Source organism: Dipteris shenzhenensis, chromosome 23, assembly GCF_047967505.1.
Source record: "Dipteris shenzhenensis isolate YYH24624 ecotype China chromosome 23, Dip_SZ_1.0, whole genome shotgun sequence".
Lineage (NCBI taxonomy): Eukaryota > Viridiplantae > Streptophyta > Polypodiopsida > Gleicheniales > Dipteridaceae > Dipteris > Dipteris shenzhenensis.
Window position 1 is genome coordinate 27,972,598 of NC_141618.1, and position 23,819 is coordinate 27,996,416.

The 23,819-nt window shown below is 40.4% G+C and overlaps 2 pseudogenes; both read right to left on the reverse strand.

Annotated features, from left to right (window-relative positions):
- Positions 1-1,879: 1,879 nt before the first annotated feature.
- LOC147887210 (uncharacterized) overlaps positions 1,880-23,819 on the reverse strand; it is a 32,986-nt pseudogene continuing 11,046 nt past the window's right edge.
- LOC147887211 (5S ribosomal RNA) lies at positions 9,219-9,334 on the reverse strand (annotated as a pseudogene).

Genomic DNA, 23,819 nt, shown 5'->3' on the forward strand with positions numbered 1-23,819 from the left:
TCATTGGTCTCTATCCTTACTATCCATTGATATAGCTATTTCCATCAGCGAACAATTTTCCTAGGGATGAAGAATTTCGTGATTCCCTCATATTCCTACTAATTGGATTGCTCTGCCCATTACCCTCGGTGGACCCTAATCACTCAAACTACGAATTACTGATGAGGAAACAGCTTGGCGATGTGTGTGGGCTGTAGAACACGGTGGTGATCCTCAGGCGAGAGGTAGACAGATTGAGGATCTAGAGAGGAGACAAGACATAGAGCTCAGCGGGGATGGAGGAAACTCCGATTTCCAATAGTCAGGTGTGTTCATTCTCTATGGGTAACAAAAATATCGATGTCACTTATAATTTCTCAACGTCCCAAATTATTAATACTTAAATAATAAATGTCCAAAGAAAATACTTTCTTTAATTAAAAGAAAAATATCCTAATTCCAAAGGAAATACACCCTTTCCCCAACTTACACTAATGTTTTCACAAATATTTTAGGTCCCCAAGTGCTATTAAATTCAAAAGAGGAACTTAGGAAAATAATTATTTTTATGTAGGCAAGAATCAAAAGCATAAATCCTTCCTTGCATAAAGGAATATCATTAAGAAATCTTCCATTACCAATAACCATCAAAGACATTTTCTCAATCCATTGTCATGCACTGCGTGCATCTCTTTTCTACTAAAAACAACATAACACGTAAAAGAGAATGGGATGACATGCAAGAGAGTTTAAGAAAAAGAGTTCCTCTAAGTATTGTAAAAGACTACACGGGGATCCATTGAAACCATCAATAGTAGTAAAAGATAATCTAGAGATGATAGGATGGACTATGCAAAATCAACAGTTAAATCCAACTTGCATACATCAATAGAAAACCTGCTCAGGATTAGTCATTGATAAACACAGGTACTTCATTAGAAGGGTGTACAACTGAGGGTAATTCAGAAGATGAAGAAAGAGAACCACTTAAATGCCAATTCCTCTTTATGGGGAAAAAGGATTTTTATGGTGACTCTAAGGACACCCCCATAACTTCAAAGTTGAGCTTCTAATCAACCATGTAGCCAAGTTGATGAAGTCATCGTTTCCTGCTGGAAGAGCTACACCTGCAAAAACAAATGTGATGTTTTGACAAAAAAAAAGAGACGCGCTTTGTCCAGCTTTCACCGAAATTCACTTGTGAAATTCTAAAGGTGAAAACTGAGTTCAACCACAGCGACGTTAGTAGCACATGTATCTATGGGAGCTACTGGAGAGCTCGAAGCGGAGGTAGTAAATGGAGAGCTCGAAGCGGAGGTAGTCAATTCTTCCGCATCCACATAGGAGCTTAAGCACCAGCCGATGGACAAAAAAATATGATGTGCTGGGACTGGAGGGCTTCTGGTACAACGGAAGACGATGCTAGACGCAAAATTACAGGGATCATATACTCGTCAGGAAGGCAGAAGCTCATCAATAGAAATGCGCAGAGAAGCGTGAACATCCTCCGCGTTCTCTGAGGAGAGGGGGTACGAAAGCTTTGGGGAGGAGGGGAGGGGAGGGAGAGGGTAATCCCCTTGGAGAATGCAACGGACATGCCTTCCCTCCTTCGCCCCTAAACCAGTCTCCCCAGCCCGTAGCCTCGCGTTGAAGTTGTTGTCTAGCTTCACATTGGTTGACTTCACGTCCCTGTGCAGAATCACACACCCATAGTTTATTTTTTGCGGCTGCTCCTTCGAGCACACCCCCCCTTCGTGCAGATGACTTAAGCCTGGTGCAATCCCACTCGCTATCTCGTACCTTTGCGCCCAGGAGAGACTCTCGTACTGGTTGTCGAAGAGGAACCTATCTAAGCTCTCATTTGGCATGAACTCGTACACAAGCATCAGCTCCCCCCTCTCTAGTCACCAGCCTGGATAGGAACCAAATTACGATGGCGGAGACCGGTGAGGATTCTTACCTTGTGTAGGAACTCCTCAAATCCCTCCTGAGGATCCTGGGAAATTTTCTTCACAGCTACAGCAGGTCCCGAATCCATGAGCACTCCTTTGAACACATTGCCCAAGCCGCTGCTTCTCAACCTTTGGTTCTCGCTAAATCCCTGCGTAGCTGTGTACAGTTTTTTGTACGTAGGGCTCTAGAAGCTGGACTTGCTAGCTTGAAGTCGTAGTCTTTGGCTCTTCGAAAGTCGCTCAGTCCTCTCTTGGACATCAACCCCTATGACAACAAACCAAGAGCTACTGCCGCAAACGCCCCGATCAAACACAGTGAGAATGCAAGGCCAGTTCCACCTCTGACGCTTGATTGATGTGGAGCTTGCTTCCGACGAAACTTCGTTCAAGCCTCAGCTTGAAAATGTCCAGGATATGAGGGTGTGGACTTCGGTACTATAATACCCAGTGGAGGCAGAGAATCCGACATACATGAACTCATTGAAATGTTTTGCAAAACTAACATTTGCATCGATTAGCGAATCAACAGGCTCTATGGAATTGGTGCTAATCCGCACTTGTAGATTTTCCTATGCACCATCGTAGTCGATCCAAGCCGTGATAATAGAACCGTCGTTCAACTGCACGCCTACATTGCTTGTGCGAGTAAAGGAGAAAATTTGCTTCTCTGACCTTCCATCTCCTCTCTTCGCAAAGCCTAGCGTCTCTCTGCAAGCGAATCCAGGGAGATCCACAAAAGCAACCAAAGAGGAAGAGAGTAATGAAGGAGGAGAACATGTTAAATGCATTGGGATATCTATGTTGGAAGCGAAGATGTATGTGCTTCATTGATCTTGCAGACATCAGGGAATGTAGAGGACACGTGTGGCAAAGAAGAGGAAGCGAAAGAAATGAATACCTTCTCACAAGTCTCTCTTGCTTTCTTCAGAATGGCAATAAAAGACTAAGTTCAAGACAAAAGGTAAAACCTCTCGTAAATGGAAAAAGGATTTGCAATAAGGCATATCGCAATATTACTGGATTATCCCATGGTACATATTGGGATTTAGTCACCAAGGCAAAGGGCGGCAACAAATTTAGCATTCACGGTAATAGAGGAAGGTCCAAATCAAGAATCTCAACTGTCAGGGCAGCAGCAATTTCGCAAGACTTCATACATGAAAATGCTTTACCTCAACCCCATATATCTACCAAACTCCCTAACAGTGATGCGATCACTGAAATGCACCTTCCAATGGGCTTAACAAAGCTCGAAGTGTTTGACTCTATTGCAGAAAAGCAAAGGCAAAGAGGGGATGCCGTAGCTTCTTCTCATACTTTGTATACTCTTTGAAACAAGAACTTTGGATATGTTAAAATGCCAAGGAGGCAAAAAATGTCAAAGTGCAATGTCTGTGATGATTTAAAGCGAGCGATTGAGAGTGCAACATGTCCAAATCAAAGGGAATTATATAAAAAAAACCAAAAATCTCATCATGACCTTATTCAACATTCTAGACAAAAATATGCATTTTGGAAGGAGCAAGCTATTTTGCATCCTGATGACTACATGTGCCTTATTGTAGATGGCGTGGATCAGAATACAACAACATTGCCTCGTTTTGTTGCCACTCCACCTAAATTACAAGGAAAGCACTTTCTAAAGACACATCTATGTGGAGTGTTAGTGCATGGAATTAAGTTCTTTGCAGATATATGGATTGATTCCTTGCATCTACATGATAGCAATCAAGTTGTAACATCTATTATGAAGGCAATTCGCAATGTACATGTAGAAAAAGGTCGCCTACCACCGACTTTGAGAATACAAGCTGATAATTGCTGGCGAGAAATCATCCCATATTTGGACAGCATGTCCAATCCATACTGCCTCTTCAAAAGCGATATCCCACTTGTGGATCTAATCACCTCAATGCCCAAGAAGTAACATAGCTCTCCCAAATCCTTCATCTCAAACTTCTTCTTCAATAGCATTTTCACATGAAGGATATCTTCATCACTATCACCTGTGATGATCAAATCATCAACATAAATGACAAGCAGCATAATACCTTTCTCTGTGTTTCTCACATAAAGTGAGAAATCTGCCATGGAAATCTAAAAACCAATAGTGACAAGATACTATCCTATCTTATCAGACCATGCTCTAGGTGCTTGCTTCAAGCCATACCCATGTAAGGATTTCTTCAACCTACAAACAGACTCAGGATGAACAGCATGCACATAACCTGGTGGCTATTCCATATAGACCTCTTCTTGAAAATCACCATGTAAGAAGGCATTCTTTACATCCATCTGATGTAAAGACCATCCCTTCAATCTAGCCATAGTAATGACTACTCTTATAGTTGCCATCCCTACAACCGGACTGAATGGATGTTTCTTTATAATCAATGCCATATGTCTGTGCATACCACTTGACAACTAATCATGCCTTGTATCTGCTCACAGAACCATCTGCATTGTGCTTCACCTTATAAACCCACTTGCAGCCAATTGCATTCTTGTCTTTAGGCAAAGGCACCAATTCCCATGTAGCATTTGCTTCCAAGGCATCCATTTCTTCATCCATGGCTTTCTCCCATTTTTCTTTTCCCATAGCTTGCTCAAAACAAGTGGATTCTGGTTCTTGCATCACTTTGACTATATAGGTAGAGTGAATGGCTGTAAATCCATCATATTTTAGCCTATCCACAGAATACTTGACTCTGCTAGACCTGTTGAAAATAGGCTCACTTCCAGGTGCTCTCAAAACATCCCTTGTCTTCCTTACTCCAAGTGTAACAATAGAAGGAATACCCAACTCATCATCAAGGTTCTGTTCTGAGCCACTGGATTCACCATCCACATATGAATGACCTGCATTCACATCAACCATGGGCTGATCTACTTTCTCCTTTTCTTTTTGTGATACTTGCATACCACTATTTGTGTTGCTTTGAGGAGATTCTCCTGATCTCAATTTGCCTGTCCATGGCGAAGTATGTGAACCACTGCTAGACACTACATGTCCACTAATATTTTGTGATTGCTACTGTGAATTCTGTGCAGCATTATCATTTTGTGCATCTACATCATCAATCACATTTACTGGTTTATACCAACTGCTCATCTCTTCAAAAACAACATCTCTGCTCACTGTAAACTTATGAGTAGAAGGATTATAGCATCTATACCCTTTTTGTTGCAGAGAATATCCAATAAAGATGCACTTCTCAGCTTTTTGATCCACCAACTTGGATCTCAACTCATCTGGCACATGAACATAGGCAATGCAACCAAAATTTTTCAAATGAGAAATATCTGGTTTCCTACCAGTATATCTCTCCTCTGGCATCATGCCATGTATTGCTATAGTGCGAGTCTTGTTCATTATGTAGATTGCTGTAGTAATTGCTTCAGCCCAATAAAAATCTGGCAGGTCTTTTTCGTTGAGCATGGCACTAGATACCTCTCCAATATGCCTGTTTTTCCTTTCTGCAAGTCCATTTTGCTGTGGGGTATGACTTATCAGAGAATGAGTTTTTTCGATACCCTCTGAATGTTAAAAGCAATCCCCCTATTATTGCCTTAACATTGGATGGAGTTCAATTCAACACAATAATAAACGGAACCTGACTGAAGCGCTACTACTTCAACACGCAAGCCATCCCCGAAAAAAATGAAGATTTGGGAAACCAAGTCTTTCATAGTTAGGATTAGATTGTATCACGAGCACTCACTAATATGCACGTTTTTGCACATATGGTTTGCACTAGATTGTTATATGCCCACTCACTGGCATATACATGTTTTTGCACATTTAGGAAGACCTAATCAATTTCGTATTAGGGATGATTAAGTCTTAGTTTCCCTATTAAATCCCACAAATAAACATAAAGTTAGACACATCACGTGCACTCACACGATTTTGCATAGGCACATAATAGATTACATCAGTAATAGTATCACACACACTTTCATTCCATACTCTCAAAGCATGCAATGAAATCACGAGCAGGACAAGAAGCTATGCCAAAACTCAAGATGAATTGACAAAAGAGTCTGCAGCCTCAGCAACGAGACCCCCGCCAAACATCATAGCCATCTCCTAAATGCAAAAATATCAGACTTGCATACAAACTTATCTACAAGCTCAATGATATGGGTGTAATCGCATCCAACATGTATGCAAGATAGCAAGAAATACCAGCCTCAACAATGAGACCCCCGTCAAATCTCTTCCCAAGAAGATTCGATGGCAGAGTCCGCAGCCTCAGCAATGAGATCCCCTCTGAAATTCACGACCGTCTACCCCTCTTCAAGAGGAGATAAGCTTCCTGACTACATACCATAAATTGTATGGTATAAAAGCATTACAGCAAGAACGACTTGCATGCCACAAGCTCAACAACCACTGGGTTATGCACATGGCATCCCAACTCCGAAATCAAAATAAGCCATAACTCGAGGACAGGTAATAAAATGGATCCGGGAGTATGTTGTCTCTGTGCCAACATGGACTTAGGAAGAACACAATGTCTGTGTAGAGTAGCAGCAAAGCTTCGCTTGTACTTGCATAAGGCTAGAAATAATCCCTCTTAGAAATCCAACTTGCATGTTCTACATACAAGTTCTACATATGATTCCTAGATGCAACTCCTACATGTGAATTCTGCATGCAACTCCTACATGCGAGTTCTGCATGCGAGTTCTACATGCAACTCCTACATGCGAGTTTTACATGCAACTCCTACGTGCCAGTTCTACATATGATTCCTACACGCAACTCCTACATACAAGTTCTACATGCAACTCCTACATGCGAGTGCTACATGCGACTCCTACATGCAACTCCTACATGTGAGTTCCACATGTAGAGAGAGAATTTCTTACAATTTCTACATGCAGAGAGAGAAGCTCTCCAACTTGTAAAAATACCCCATAATGGAATGAAGCCCAGACTCTTTGGGGCATTGTGTTGAGTTCTACTTTGGTATTCCAAGCAATGGTCTCAAGTGTCCATGCTTCCTTGCACTCCACGTCCAAAAGCATGTCCTAACCTTGCAACTCCTCCAACCTTGCAACCCATCCTCTCCCTCTTCTCCTCCCTCCTCCTCCTCCCTTCTCCTCCTCACTCTTCCTCCTCCTCCTCCCTCCTCCTCCTCCTCCTCCTCCTTTCTCCTCCTCCCTCCTCTCTCCTCCTCCTCCCTCCTCCTCCTCCTCCTCCTCCTCCTCCATCCTCTCTTCTTTCCCCCATGCTCTTACACCTTCTTCCTCTCCCACTCCTATGCTCCCCCTTAACCCTTAGTTTCTCAACCCTTAACCTCCATGATCTACGAGGGAGACAAGCTCTCCACCATGTACTCTACCCTAAACCTTGGATCCTCCTTCTAACCCTAGAATCCCTTTTGAACTCTGGAACCTCTCTCTAAACCTTGGAATCTCCTTCTAACCCTTAAAGCTCTTTCTAAACCTTGGAACTTCTTCTAAACCTTGGAATCTTCTTCTAACCCTGGAACCTCTTTTTAACTCAAGAATCTCTTCTAAACCTTGGAACCTCTCTCTAAACCTTGGAATCTCCTTAAACCTCTTTCTAAAACCAGCAACCCCCAATGAAGGCGAAAGCCTTCATTATCTCAATCATGATGATACACGTTCCTTTTACACATGCATGCACTATGTTTGCTTATCACACTTAAGCCTATGTCTCTCACCGAAACACGACTCGAGGTCCTAAGCTACACATATATACTAGAAACGATAACCCCGATATATCTATAGGTGACAAAAAGCCTCGAAACTTTGCATACTAAGAATACCCTGCTCTTCCTGCGGAAGCCGTGGGAAAGAGCCAACACCTCCCCTCCTTGCCGCCTCGAACCTCCTCCCGTCCTTTTTCCCTCCTGCTAGCGCCCCCCCGCCATTCCACCTCTCCCCACCGTCTTCTTCTCCTCTTCTCCCGTGTCTCCCGCCTGCTTCTATTTCTTCATTCCTTTCTCCTTCTCCTCCCCTTGCTCCCTCCTTCCCCCCTGCCCTCTCCTCTGCCTCTCCGCCTCATCCTTTTTCATTTGCCTCCCTGCTGCGGGAGCATTCGTGTTTGTTACAGTGAAAGAAAATCTTGGTGGTGACCTTTGGTCCAGCCAGAGGGACTCTATGGCAGCACCCTCGACTCCCACAACCGTTACAGTTCTTCTTTCCCTAGCTGACAAGCAACAAGTACAACAAGCAGTTCAGTTCCTCCAGGATAAGGCGCTAGCACCTTAGTCATAAAGCTTCAATCTTCGTGATGACATGTAATCTATCCATCCATTGATAGGGGTATGAGAGAGATACGGTTTGTGAGATATGCATGAACACCTCAAACCCTTTGAATCTTCGCTAGTACAGGTTTAACCCTGTTCTGGACACTACAATCAAAGGAGAGTATGCCCTGAGAGGAAACACATTCTGTAGGCAGCCTGAGTGAAGGCCAATGGTAGCTCCCATAAGCACGCATCCTGCTTTACTTGTGGTCTTGAGGATGTGCCATCTGGTTTGCTGAAGGTCCTCAGCTTCTTTGGTTGGGTGGCTAATGGATGCAATGCATGGCATGATTCTTGGTGAGTGTTGCTGTGAGTGAACTCAGCCAAATACCATCAGGCCAGACTTTCATGTTCATCTATTGAGTTCACACCAGTTGAGCTGACTGGTTAGGTCAGCTGACCAAAGATCAGGTCAGTTTAAGTTAGCCAGTCTCCTGCCTAGCCCCCCTCCTTATAAGTAGGGCACTATATCATGTAGTGGTATAGTATCTGCCACTGTTTTTCCATTTTGAGTTACAGTTCTAGTCAGTTTGCACTCTATTATAGGCACAGATTCCAGGCTCCAGCCCGTGTGTGGAGTGTTCTACGGTGCAATTCCTGGCCTGGGTGTAGTTTTTCTCAGCACGAGTTTCTTGCATGCACTGTGAAATGTTTGGAGGATGGGTAACCTGGTTCAAGATGTGCTTATTTAAACTGTTTTACTTCCAAGCCATTGTGCAGCAGGAGATGAAGGATGGTGGATAAACAAGTGTGTTGTAGGAATACATGTGCTACAATGTATCTGATCGAGGGTCTGGAAAGTTGGGAGTTTTTGTCAAAACTTCCCTTAAGTCTCTGCATCATGTACCTCTAAGCATGTGCTCCTTAACCTAGTGTTGGCAAAAACTCCACACTTTTAAGAGTCCTCCTCCAAGCCCTAGAAACACCATGAGCAGGACCCAACTCTTTGGGGCCTCTCCCTTCCGTAGCTTGATTTAAAATTTTATTTGTACTATAGGTTCACTGAGTGCAGCACCAGGACTTCCCGGGAGGTCACCCATCCTAGTCTTCTGGCCCAAGTGCGCTTAACTGCGGAGTTCTGATGGGATCCGGTGTATTAGCGCTGGTGTGACCGCACCATGACAAATAACCGTGAGAAATCAGTATTGTCTTATTTTGTAAAGGGGGGGGTGCAATGGGGGATACACGACATGCGCGCAAGGGGGGGCGCATGCGCACAAGTGGGATGGGCGGGTGGGGGGGGCGCATGGGTGCAAGGGGGGATGGTGGGGAGGATGCGCACAAGGGGGGATGAGGGAAGGGGGAGGAGGGGGGGCATGGGTGCAAGGGGGGATGGGGGGGAGGATGCGCACAAGGGGGGATGAGGGAAGGGGGGGAGGGCGCATGGGTGCAAGGGGGGATGAGGGAGGGGGGGGGGCATGCGCACAAGGGGGGGTGTTGGGGGGAGGGGGGTGTGCAGGCGCACAGGGGGGGGCGAGGGGGGGATGCATGCAAGGGGGGGTTGGGGGGGTGCGCATGGGCACAAGGGGGGGTTTTGGGGGGGGGGGGGCATGGAGAGACAGAGGTGTGGAGCTATAGGTGTAATGCTATAGCTTGAGGTTTTGATGCAGGCATGGAAAAGTGTCGTGGTATGCAAAAAAGTTGGGCTAGTTCTTGAGGCAAAATTCTACATTTTTTGTAAGTCAAATACTTTAAGATAAACTTGAATACAAACTTTTCTTGAGATATAATTCTATATTTTTTGTAAGTCAAGTAATTTAGATAAACTTGAGTGCAAATGTTTTCTAGCTTTATCTAACATTAATCATGCAAAATTCTTGATTCTTATTGGTGAATAAATAGGGCAATACTGGATGGAGTGTCAATTTTGGAAGCCAAGTGGCCTGTTTTAGGGCCCTCCCTTGGCTATAATCTTTACACTATAAACAAGACAATTCCACATCCTCCATGTTATCCAACTGAGGTCATTCAAGGATCCATCAATGAGGAGGAGAAGTTTGTGTAACAACCTTTAGTCTAGGTATCTCTAGCTGATTTTTTGCCACATCTAAGTCTAAGGTTTTGATTAAACTCTTGATGACAAGTCTTGGTTGTAACTTGTATCTATTTTTAGATATCAATATGCTTGTACTTTGGATTCAACTCTACCTTTTCATTTGGTACTTTTGATGAAATTTGGCTATAGCTTGTGAGCCTCGGTTCTGTGCTAGAGTCTAAATATCAAATTGAGCATCTACAAAATAGAATTTATCTACCAAATTGTGCAATCAATACAAGTTTGATATGGATCTCATCGAAGCTTGAAACATCCCAAACCTCTAACTAAACCTTCATGTGAAATTCCATATTGAGTAGCAAAATATGGATTATAAAACTCTAAAGGACTACTAAAGGAAGAATAGACTATATCCAAAAAACTATGCATCCAATGTACAGGTGGTCTATGGCTTCCCTTAAATATCCACGCATTCCAATTCTATCTGCCAAAATAGCTCATTATTTTATTTACATATGGTCTCAAAATTGTGAGGAGAAGCATGGGTCCTTCAAAAGTTTGAATTGAAATATAGTAGAAATGGAATAAAGGGTGCTTTCCAAACTGAAAAAATGTCAAATGCATTAATAATTAAGATCTAAATTCAATAAAGAAGCTATAATATTTCATCATTCTAAAAATTTTTCTTTTATATCATATGCATCTAGCATATGGTTTGGAAGTTAGGATATTCAAAAATTTAGAAAAAAGTGGTGTAAATACATAAATATGAAAGCATGTAACTTAAAGAAAAGTAAAGCGACATAAATTTAGAAAAAGATATGGATTGAGTGATAATAAGCTTAATAACTTTGTGCACTTAACATGATTAAGTTGCATGCCTTTATGATGAGATGATAAACACTATCTTTTCCTAATATAGAGAGTGGCATATAGGCAACATGATGCTAGTGCATGCATCATATTGAATATAAACACTTGCACTACATCAACATAATGCTACTACATGAATCATATTTAATATAAAAACTCCCATTAGATTAACACAAGGTTAAAGTTTAAGTCATCTTCTTATAAGTTTGTGCCATTTTATTCATAGTTCAATTCAAGTTACTTCATGCAAATCTCTAGTAGGTAGTGACAGTTTCGGAGCATGCAAGGGAAACAAAATTGGATAAGGTGGAGTAAATACATGAGAATTTGAGAATTGAAAAGATCAAAAGTTGAAAATACGTTCTATTAGGTACTAGTATGGATGTAAAGCATGCATCTAGGCGACATACAATTTAAATGGTTTTATTCAATTATACAATAGATTAACACAAGGTTAAAGTTTAAGCCATCTTCTTATAAGTTTGTGCCATTTTATTCATAGTTCAATTCAAGTTATTTCATGCAAATCTCTAGTAGGTAGTGAGTTTGGGAGCATGCAAGGGAAACAAAATTGGATAAGGTGGAGTAAATACATGAGAATTTGAGAATTGAAAAGATCAAAAGTTGAAAATATGTTCTATTAGGTACTAGTATGGATGTAAAGCATGCATTCGGCGACATACAATTTAAATGGTTTTATTCAATTATACAATACAATTTCTCAAAATTAGCGTCTGTTTCAACTTACACTGAAATGTACAAGAGGAGGGCAAAAAATATAGGCTTCCTAAATTTTGAATTTATTGAAGGGATATAATTATTGATCCAAAAATTCATAGTAGGGGTATATAAATAGATAAAATGTGGTTACAGAGGGGTTTTTTAAATACCTTTCGAACGCACATTGTATAGCTGGCTTATGTAAGGTGGACCCCCCGAGGAAATTTGTTTGTGGGAGTTTGAAGATCTCCAGCTTGTTGAGTTTCTTAGATCTCATGTGTATAGATTTTTGTATGTGGGAGTTCTAGGATCTCTTTGGTGAGTTCCTTAGATCTTTTGTGATAAATGAGCTTGTTTCTGTGTCTATGAAATTTTTTTGTGGGAGTTCTAAGATCTCCTTGTTGAGTTTCTTAATCTTATGTGAATAGATTTTTGTACATGGTAGCTCTAGAATCTCTTTGGTGAGTTCCTTAGATCTCTTGTGATAAATGGGCTTGTTTTTGTGTCTATGAAATTTGTTTGTGGGAGTTCTAAGATCTCCTTGTTGAGTCTCTTAGATCTCATGTGAATAGATTTTTGTAAGTGGGAGTTCAAGGATCTCTTTGGTGAGTTCCTTAGATCTCTTATGATAAATGGGCTTGTTTTTGTGTCTATGAAATTTGTTTGTGGGAGTTGTAGGATCTCCTTATTGAGTTTCTTAGATCTCATGTGAATAGATTTTTGTATGTGGGAGTTTAGGATCTCCTTATTGAGTTCCTTAGATCTCTTGTGAGAAATGGGCTTGTTTTCATGTCTATGAAATTATTAAATTAGTTTATGGAAGTTCTAAGATCTCCTTGTTGAGTTCCTTAGATCTCTTGTGGGAATTTTTGTATGTGGGAGTTTTAGGATCTTCTCGTTGAGTTCCCTAAACCTCATGTGAGAAATATGATTTTATTGTGTTTGTATTCTCACACTTTTTTTGAATGAATATGTAATATTCTTTTAATAGAATGTGAAAGAATACAAAGAGTTTTAAAGTGTACGAATTGAAAGTTTTAAAAGTTATTATAAGAGTTGTCTCATTCTTACACTTTCTTTTGAATGAATATTTAATATTCTTTCAATAGAATGTGAATTATTTTAAAAGAGCGTGATTGAATGACAATTAATATATTGCATGCTTGAACATGTTTTTCAAAGCATATGTGTTGTTTTTTATAAAATATGTAGTGCAATATGTTTCTATTATATACTCAAATTAGTTTTTTTTGCATTTTGTTTTTGGCAACTTCAAAAGCATGATGCGCGGCAAGATTTGGTCATATGTGATGGAGATACGAAAAGTACATGCCTCGGTCTCTTTCTTGCAGTGTAAATATTATGGACACAAATTCACAGGTGGTTCTACTCGCATCAAGAAACATTTTCTCGGAATAGGAAGTGACGTTGGAGCTTGCACATGCACTCTAGCTGATGTTCTTTCGTTATGCAAATCGTATTTAGAGAAAGTGAAGAAAGTGGTTAATCCGACCCTAATAAGAAATTGTGCAACTCAACAAGATGTGAGCACTAAGGTTGATGAGACGGTTGAAGGAGAAGCACCAATAAATGTGAGGAGTGTATCCATACATAAAGGTGATGTAGATATGTTAGCAAGGGGGTCGCACGTGAGTTTTATGCCCAATGTTAAAAGCTTAGGTGAGTCCGATAGTTTGAGGTGTATGCGGTCGACAATCCGCCAGCTGTGGTAGCACTCGGATAGGAGGAAGTGTTTGAATCAGCCTTAGTAGGCAAGGCATCGAGGTGGATTTGCAGAGTATGTGGTGGATCAATTGGCCTGATATGATTTCATCTGCACTGCATTCTTGAGATGGTTTTGTAAAGAAAAAACGATTCCAGAATCTCTAGATAGATTGTGGTGGTTGGATCAAGGAGATCTGGATGTGGAGGATTATGTGTCCAAATTCAATTTGCTCATGTAACATCTATCACAAACGAATCGGCCTGCTCATGAGGTGCTGAATGACTACTTCATTTCGGGGTTGTCCTGAGATCTACATACAGTGTTGGCTATAGTGGATCGGACACAAATGATGCTCATGACAATCATGGCACAAGCAGTGTGAGCAGGGGAATCTCTATACAACAGGATGGCCAAGAACCACAAATCCTCAAAAAGCAAATCCAAGAAGAAATTGGCAAAATCTAAGAAGTCGGATGATAGCGATGAAGATTCAAACATTGCCAGCTTTGAAGAAAGCTTTGAAGGAACCAGTTTGGCAGAATCTGAGTCAAAGCAGAGACAAAGATGTGGAGAGCCTCTAAAGGGGGTAAGGGCACTCCAATGGCTTCTCGAGGAGGATCAATAGTCAAAGGTTTGAAAGGTTTATGGTGCATTCAATGTCGCAACCCAAGTCATTCTACAGTCGAGTGCGCCCTAAACATGAATTGGTGTGCGATCTACTTGACCAATGCCCACAACACAGTGGGATGCCACTATAATGGTCAGGGCCAAAGAGCAATGGTTCAACATCAGGATCCAGGTGCATCTTATGTGCAAGAGGAGCAACCCCAATCTTCGTTCCAATGAGGCTATGGCGGTGGTGGCCACGGTCCGGATGCGGTGGTGGCAGTCTTGGCCAAAATCAACGAAAAACTTTCTTTTTCTACTTGGAATGAATGCTTGGATGCTTAGGAATGGGATCGGCAATGAGCGGAGTGGCAAAGTTGATGGGAAAAATGTTGAGTACCTTCATGGTGCATATTTTTGAGGATGACCCATTCGTATGCCAAGAGATTAGTATAATCACCCGTGTGGCTACAAAGCCGTAGGGCCCTCGACCACCAAGAAAGGCAACATGCTGCTGGATTGGCTAGTACCGGAGCACATACAACGACAAGTTTGCAAGTTGGTGATGGAGGAGCCACCCTTGGTGTAGGTGGCCGAGTCCAAAAAGGCATCCATAGGGTCACGCAAGGTGCAGTTCGTGGAGCCGATTGTTCAACCGGAGTCGGAGATGGCACAAGGGAAGCTCAAACTTCACTTACTGGGGGAACGGTCTGAAGGCTATCGCAGCTTCATTGTTGGTGGCTAAGCAAGCTAAGAAGTGGGAAAATTCCCTGCAAAGGGAGCCAGGATTGGAATACATTCTGGAAGCACTGATCCAGATTTCACTTGGTAAGCTACTCAACTTGTTCCCTCAATTCCACCTACAATTGTTGCACTCTCTCCACAAGGGTTAGAGCTAGAAGAAGCAGATCTGTGCCAAGATGATTCCTCTCTAGTGCTAGCAGTTGCTTTGATGGACGTGAGAATTTTGGTAATAATAGCAATAGCACAAGTCCGGATGTTTGCACAGGTTCCGGTAGATGGAGGTTTGGGGGTCAATATAGTCCCCTTGAAGACCTGTCAAGAAATGGGATGGATGTCCTTGGAACTAGCGCCATTGTTAGTATGCATGACTGATCAACGCCGAGCTAGGCCACTCAGAATTTTACAAGCATTAGTCTTGGAGGTGGGAGGGATCTCGTTCGTGGTATCATTCGTGGTGCTGTGACGCCAAAAATTGATATTTTTTATTTAGCATTGGTATTGTTTTCTTCTATGTTTAGTAAGACTTTGAGTATCAAGTGATAGCCTAGCAGCTCTCACTTATTGAAATACCATGTGTATGAATGATAAATACCTTGGTATGGGGTGAGAGCTATTTGTGTATGGGATATTATGGGGTTTTTAGAAAATAGGAAGAGTGAGTCATATAAAGAGGTGGGCTCATGTCCATGTGTTCCAATAATATAAGAGAGGCTATATGCCAAGCATGTGGAAGGCATGTGGAGGAGTGTGGAGTCAAGAGGAATCCTTCTAGAATTCCTATGTGGAATAAGGAGGATGTGGACATATGGAAAAGAGAGGGTCCCTATGGGCTCCATGTGGGGAGACTCATGACTTTCTTAATATTTTAGGAGTCTTGAGCATCTTTTTATGGGACACATGGCAAGAGTAGCCAAAAGGACATGGAGTATGTAAGCAATCTAACCTCGAGAGCACTCCGGTCTCTTGACACGGTCTGCAATTCCCCTGGCATAATGCTTATAAAATCAAATCATGCAATGTATAGTATGTTAGCAATCTAGCCTCGGGAGCACTCCAGTCTCTTGACACGGTCTGCAATTCCCCTGGCAGAATGCTTAGAGAATCAAGTCATGCAATGTATAGTATGTAAGCAATCTAGCCTCAGGAGCACTTCGGTCTCTTGACACGGTCTGCAATTCCCTTGGTAGAATGCTTAGAGAATCAAGTCAATAATTGGAAATACATCTACATGCTCACAAGAATCAAAATTTTTAGTTGTGTGTGAGAGAGAGAGGGAGGGATAGAGAGAGAGAGAGAGAGAGAGAGAGAGAGAGAGAGAGTAGAATCTTACAAAAGCAACTAATTTTGTTTATGTGCAAAAGGTAGCATGGACAAGATGAAGAGTCATAAAAAATGCATGTTATATGAATATAGATTCAAGGAATGTGAAAAATTTTTTGGAAGTGTCTTTGCATGAGCTTGTTATCAAAAATGCAGGAAGATTTGGAAAAGTATTTTGACTTAGGGGAAAGAGGGATGGATAAGCTTTGTGTGGATCTTTCCTTTGATGTCATTACCATGATGAAGAATGAGGATCCACAATGGAATATGCAATATGAATTTCAAGATAATTTTTTGTGTGAGTATTCGCATAGAACTAGGGAGAGTTAAAAGTGTTTATGAAAAGCGGACAAGTACATTCAATCCTAGAGATACAAATAATAAAGAAGAGTTGATTGATTGGTTTTCCTTAAAGTGGAAGGTAGTTATGAGTTCAAAGAGGGAAGCATTCAATGCCAGTTCTTCAAAAGAATGTATCAATCCCACATGATTGAAGATGCTATTTTTGTTTTTTCTTGAGAAGCAACAGATTCATGTACAGGAGAAAGATTATGTGCTAGGTGAAGGCGAGGTGAAGGCTCATATGGAAGAGTGGTGAATGGTAACATCATTGGTGTAGACTGCTTTGATCCAAAAGAGACCTTTGCCATTAAGATTCTTAAGGTATCTCAAAAGCCAAGTGAAAGAGATTTTGAAGTGTAATGAGTCAGCTTGAAATTGTATTTTTAAATAGAACCAGTGTAATGAGTCAGTTTGAAATTGAAGGTCCATGCGAGAGTTAATGGCAAATATGGAAATAATGCAAGCCCAATTACCTCATAGAGGACTTGTTCGCACGATTGCTCGTGTGATAAATCCTCCAAGATTGGTAGACCAGTATTGGAATGGGGAGACATTGGATTGAGTGATAATAAGCTTTATAACTTTGTGCGCTTAACATGATTAAGTTGGATGTCTTTATAATGAGATGATATACACTATATTTTCCTAATATAGAAAGTGGCATATAGGCAACATGATGCTAGTGCATGCATCATATTGAATATAAACACTTGCACTACATCAACATAATGCTACTACATGCATCATATTTAATGTAAAAACTCTCATTAGATCAACACAAGGTTAAAGTTTGGGCCATCTTCTTATAAGTTTGTGCCATTTTATTCATAGTTCAATTCAAGTTACTTCATGTAAATCTCTAGTAGGTAATCTCTAGTAGGTAGTGATAGTTTGGGAGCATGTAAGGGAAACAAAATTGGATAATGTGGAGTAAATACATGAGATTTTGGGAATTAAAAAGATCAAAAGTTGAAAATACGTTCTATTAGCTACTAGTATGGGTGTAAAGCATGCATCTCAGCGACATACAAATTAAATGGATTTATTCAATTATACAATACAATTTCTCAAAAAAGCCGTCTATTTCAACTTACACTGAAATGTACAAGAGGAGGGCAAAAAATATAGGCTTCTCAAATTTTAAATTTATTAGGGATATAATTATTGATCCAAGAATTCATAGTAGGGGTATATAAATAGATAAAATGTGGTTATAGAGGGGTTTTTTAAATACCTTTCGAACGCACGTTGTATAGCTGGCTTATGTAAGGTGGACCCCCTGAGGTTCGAAAGCAGTAGGAAGTGAAGAGGTGTGTGAAGTTTATTAGCCCCAACTTCATGTCACAACACTCTTGTGCTTGCTAGCTTTTCCAATTCCTTCCATAGTATTGGAGACAAAGCAAGTAATTGACCAAAGGTGATATGAGCTTCCTTTTCTTTAAGGTGGGACAACAAGTCATAACTTCCAATGCCTTGTCCTAAAGGAAAGTCTGAGTAGCTAATTCTCCTTCTAGATGCCTTCTTTTTCTTACTATGGTGTTCCTCTTCCTGATGTCCTCATCTACTTCTTCCTTGCTTTCTTCTTCTTCTTTTTCTTTACCATGCCCCCGTTTAACCATCATTACCTCTCTTTCCTCATCCCCTAAAGAAGCTTCTAACAAGGATACTTGTTTTTCTTCTTTCTTTCTCAATCTAGGACCACTTGGGGCAATAGTGACCTTTTTCATTACATTCACAGCAAGTGACCTGAGGAGTGCCCATTACCTCCACCTTAAAACTTGAAGCTATTGAAGACACAAAAGAGGATTCGATCTTTAGAGAAGCTTCTTTCTTGGTTGCAATTCGAAGTGCCTCCATGTATAATGTTGGATCTTTACTCATTACTTTCGAGCGAAGACGAGGCTCCAAAGCCATAACAAATTTTCTCATCTTTAAGTTGATCCCTACAAGACTTTGAGGGGATGATGATGCAGATGCCATAGCTCGCAAAGCTGCCCTTTCATACTTTGTCCATAAAGATTCATATCAGATTGCCAATGCAAAGACCATCTCACCCTCTCCTTGATAGAACCAGTCCAACTGCAACATCGACAAAGCATTTGGTGACTCCACTACCCCATATCTCTGTTTCATTGCAATCACCACTTGGTCTCATTCCTCCATGGTAGAGTCCGGCAAGGCCTCATGCCAACTCAAGGCTACACCTTCAAGAAAATCAGGCAAAATCTTTGTTCGATCCTTCATGGACCATCCAGAAAGCCGGCATCCTTGAACAAAATCCTGAAGATAAGACTCCGGGTCTTCCCCTTGGGTCCCTCGAAACACTAGAATCTTCACCATGATGAAACACAAAAAGGAAACACCAAGATTGAAATATCCCAAACAAGATCCAAACAAGATCCCACAGAGCCTTAGTATACCAAGACCAACTTATTATGCATAAACACTTGTTGAAAACCCTCCATAATGTGATCCTCAACAAAATCTTCAAAAATAAGTGACCAACCAGCACCATGAAAACATTGTGTATACATGCATTCAAGAATCACCCTTGTCACAATTGGAGGTGCACATAACAGCTTTAAGATATTGTACTCTTCATCATTTGCATAGCAAAAGAAGTTGAAAGCATTGAGAATCACCACTCCACTAGTATAGACTAAGTCAAAAACTACCCAAAGACTCAACTCTTCTTCACACCAAGCCGCCAGTGCATGAAACAATCCCCAATCTATCGTTCTGCTTGTTGTCGGCATTGTCGATTCACCAACATATTTAAGAGTGCAGATATAAAGGATATGATCATGACGACCGTGCGAAGAGCTTGAGCATCACCTTCACAATCTTCTAGTTCTCTTAAATGAGCTACAATCTTTTCTAATGGAGTTCTTCCAGGCATCTTCTTTATCAATCAGAAAACACATGCCTATACTAGACATAAAATGCAATCAAGTATGCCTGAGACCATTTAGTGAGGTGGGATGAATCCAATACCAAACATCCTCGGCATCTCTACCAAAAGATGTGACATGAAGTTGGGGGTAATAAACTTCACGCACCTCTTCACTTCCTACTACTTTCGGACTGAGTGATAGAGATATTCATCACTAGGAAAGGGACATTAAAAATAAGCTTTTATACCAAGAGACCACACCATATTATCCTCCCTTAGATGAGAATGAAGATCATAACATCCCAAGTGATGTTGTACTCAAGCATAGGGAGAAGGAAAGGATCAGCAGAGGCCATAATCTTAGCAAGCCGGTCTGTGCCAAAGAGAAGAGCGATACGTTGTTGAAAGAAGATCTTGTGGCTCAACATGACATGAACTGATATATATCGAGGAGTTTGAAGTAGCTGATTGGGTCGGATGGTTAGGGTCCGAGGAAACATTGCACCTCCTTCATAGACACCTTTACACTTAGCTCAAAACACTCTCCAAACTATCATAAGACATAGAGACCCATAACTTTCAGCAAATACATGATATAAAATATTCAATCACATATTGAGATGCATTAGAAATGGGCTTCACTCTGATATAAGTTTTGTAAGAAACAAAGAAGTGGCCAAAAAGTTATGGACGATTTAATAGACGGGGTTAAAAACTGTCATAAAAACAGACTGTTAGACATAGAGACTCATAACTTTTTTGCATAAGTATTTGATTCAAGATAAGAGGGTAAGTAAATCCCTTGGTGGCTCGGGAAATGGATGGACCATGTGTGTGCAATGAGTGGCCAAATAAAAAGACTTTTGAGCACTTTGGAAGAGAACAATGGAAAAAGGGAAGAGACTCTCAAGAGAGAACCTGAAGTGACCTTCATTACCAATAGAGTGAGACTCCACTCCAATGCAACTCAAAACACAACAAACACAAGGGAGAAGAAGTGGTTTCATATGTACAAGAGGGAGCAAAAGCTCCAAGACTACTCATAGAGAGAGATGGACTCAAGAGTCTACATAAGAGAATATTTGCAAGAGGGAGAGAAGGCTCACGGAAGAGGCTTGAGGAGACTAGAGCTATAGCAACATGAGGCCTAATGGTGGAAGAGATGTTGAACAAGGGAGATGAGGGCTCCTTTTATAGAGATTTTGTCACCCTCTTTCACCCATTTACAATTGTTGCATGTAGATTCTTTTCCCCATCAAATATTGAGAAATTCAAGAGTCTCCACACATGGAGCCCATAGGGATCCTCTCTTTTGCATATGTCCACATCCTCCTTATTCCACATACGAATTCTAGAAGGATTTCTCTTGGCTCCACACTCCTCCACATGCCTTCTACATGCTTAGCATGTGATCTCTCTTATATTATTGGAACATATGGACATGAGTCCACCTTTTTATATGACTCACTCTTCCTATTTTCTAAAAACCCCATAATATCCCATACAGAAATAACTCTCACCCCATACCAAGGTATTTATCATTCATACACATGATATTTACAATAATCCATTTCACTCATCCTCTCAATCCCATACAATATCTTAAAAAATAGAAATAAGTGAGAGCCGCTAGGCTATCACTTGATACTCAAACTCTTATCAAACATAGAAGAAAACAATATCAATGCCAAATAAAAAATATCAATTTTCGGCATCACAGTACACCACAGATCTCGTGTGCCATACCCTCATCATCTAAGAGCACTTCCAAAGGATATTCATGTGGATTGGCTACTTGACAAAATGGAGAGAGAAGAGAGACATGAGGGGATGCATATCACAATGGAAGAATGGGAGTATGCTAGAGGATGCATGCAAAAGATTGGTATATAGAATGTTATGCATAATTTAGGAGCTTTCAACAATTTAGATTGCTTATTCAATGGATTTTGTCTTGGTTTAGTGTATTATGTTTAATGCTATATGGTGTGAGGGAAATCATTTGTGGACACAACGGATTGATGTTAAGAGAAACACACAAGATAACGGCGTCATTGCTAGCTTTGATGGAGCCAATGGAGACATGGATGATTATTGTGGCATAATCTAAGATATTATTAAGCTTGACTTTTGACCCTTCTTTGTGTATGTTTTGATGTCAAGTGGTTTAAGGAAGTGGAGGAAAGAGGACCTAATGCAACAATCAAATGCCATGTAAGTGGCTTTGTAACTATTGACTCCACAAAGTTTTGGCAAAGCAAGGACACACTAGTACTACTGTAACAATGTGAATAGGTACTCTACACATATATAAAAATACTCACTTTTTAATATTTGATACCTTCAATGTAATGAAAATAACATGATTGTATTTGTGTTTGAATTAGGTTGTCTATCAAGCAATGGTGGATAATAATAGGTGGTGGCATGTCATACCTATTACTCCACGTTCCAAAAATAGTACATTTATTGATATGGAGCATATGGAGGAGGATCATGGCCATGGAGGGGATGATGATCATGATACAACAGAGGAGTATGATCATGAGATAGGAGATACATCTATTCAGGCCATTACCCATGAGGACGAGCATGCCATTGGTGATGGTGATTTCAATGAGCATAGTAGCACAAGTAGTAGTGGGCTGAATGTATTTGTAGATCTCAACAATTGTTTAGATTTTGAAGTACATAGTTTGGCAAGGGTTGATCTCATTGAGGATGAGATCGAACCATAGCCCATCGTTGATATTGGAAAAACTATTTTATATATTGTCTCATTCTCCTCACCTCACTTAATTTTTATATATGTGGGTTTGCAAAAAAGCATTGATATTTGTTTTTTAATTATGTGCTTTGGTAATCATGGGCAGTGTTTGGAAAGCAGTGATGCACATTTATTAGCCTATAGCAGAATTTTACTGTCTATATTCTTTGTTGTGCATTTATAAATGCGTCCAAATACGTGTCTAGAAGATAGCATAGATGCACTATTAGACGCATTAATAACCGCTCTATTAGACATGCTAATAGACATGCTTGTATTTTCACTAATTCTATCTGTGCGTATAGACGCACCTGCTATTTTGTGCATCTATCATGTGCATCTATAAAGTGTATTTTTTTCCTTTGCAATGAGTAATCAACATGACATGTAAAGTTATCCTTTTACAATAATGCTAGTCAGTCTAAACATTGAAAGTGCACAATAAATGACTATCATTGCCACCTAGTTTTACATTAAATGCTTGTCATTGCCGATTGATTTCACATCAACTACATATCTTGCATTCATTCTCCTCTAAAAACACTTAGTCAAGTTAAAGAGCCTGCATGTTGTCATTGCAATATTCATGGTTATCAATTACACTCCACGTCTTTTAGATGGTGTTTTGGAGATTTTCAAATGAGAATGCTCACAACAAAGTGACTCTCAATATCAATGGAAATTCTAGACTAGAGAGCTGTTATGAAGGTGATTTTGAACACCACTATGGCTCACGAGATGAATATCACTCAAATGGGTTTCGAAGTTTGTTATTTTGTTGATGATAACATAGTTGAGACACTGATATTCTATTTATTATTTGAGAATGTAGTTGACATTTCATACTTCATGAATGGCAATCTAGTCTATTTTCACACATTTCTTTTGTTTTTCATGGAGAAAGGCTACAATTTCTTCCAAAACTGCCAGTTTGGGAATTGTGTTTTTCCCAAAAGCTCACAACAAAGTGAGTCTCAATATCAATGGAAATTCTAGAGTGCTATTATGAAGGTGTTTTTGAACACCACTATGGCTGACGAGATGAATGTCACTCAAATGGGTTTCGAAATTTATTATTTTGTTGATGATAAAGTAGTGTAGACACTGATATTCTGTTTATTATTTGAGAATGTAGTTGATATTTCATACTTCATGAATGGCAATCTAGTCTATTTTCACATATTTCTGTTGTTGTTTTATGGAGAAAGGCTACAATAAACATATATCAACGTGAAGCTCTCTTTAGGCAACATCATCCTATGTCTTCAATTATTGTATTATATGTCATAACAAAAAATCTATGACTCTCTCTGTGTGACTATTTCTTTTTCATATAGTTTTTACCCCCGCCCAGTAAACTGCCCATATCTTTTCGACCGCTTCTCTGTTTCTTATGAAACTTATATTAGAACAAAGCCCATTTCAAGCGCATCTTGATATGTGTTTGAATGTTTGATATCATGTCTCTATTGAAAGTTATAGGCCTCTGTGTCTTATGATGCTTTAGAGAGTGTTTTGAGCTAAGTGTAATGGTGTCTATGAAGGAGGTGCAATGTTTCCTCGGAACCTACCCATCCAACCCAATCAGCCCCTTCAAACTCCTCGATATATATCATT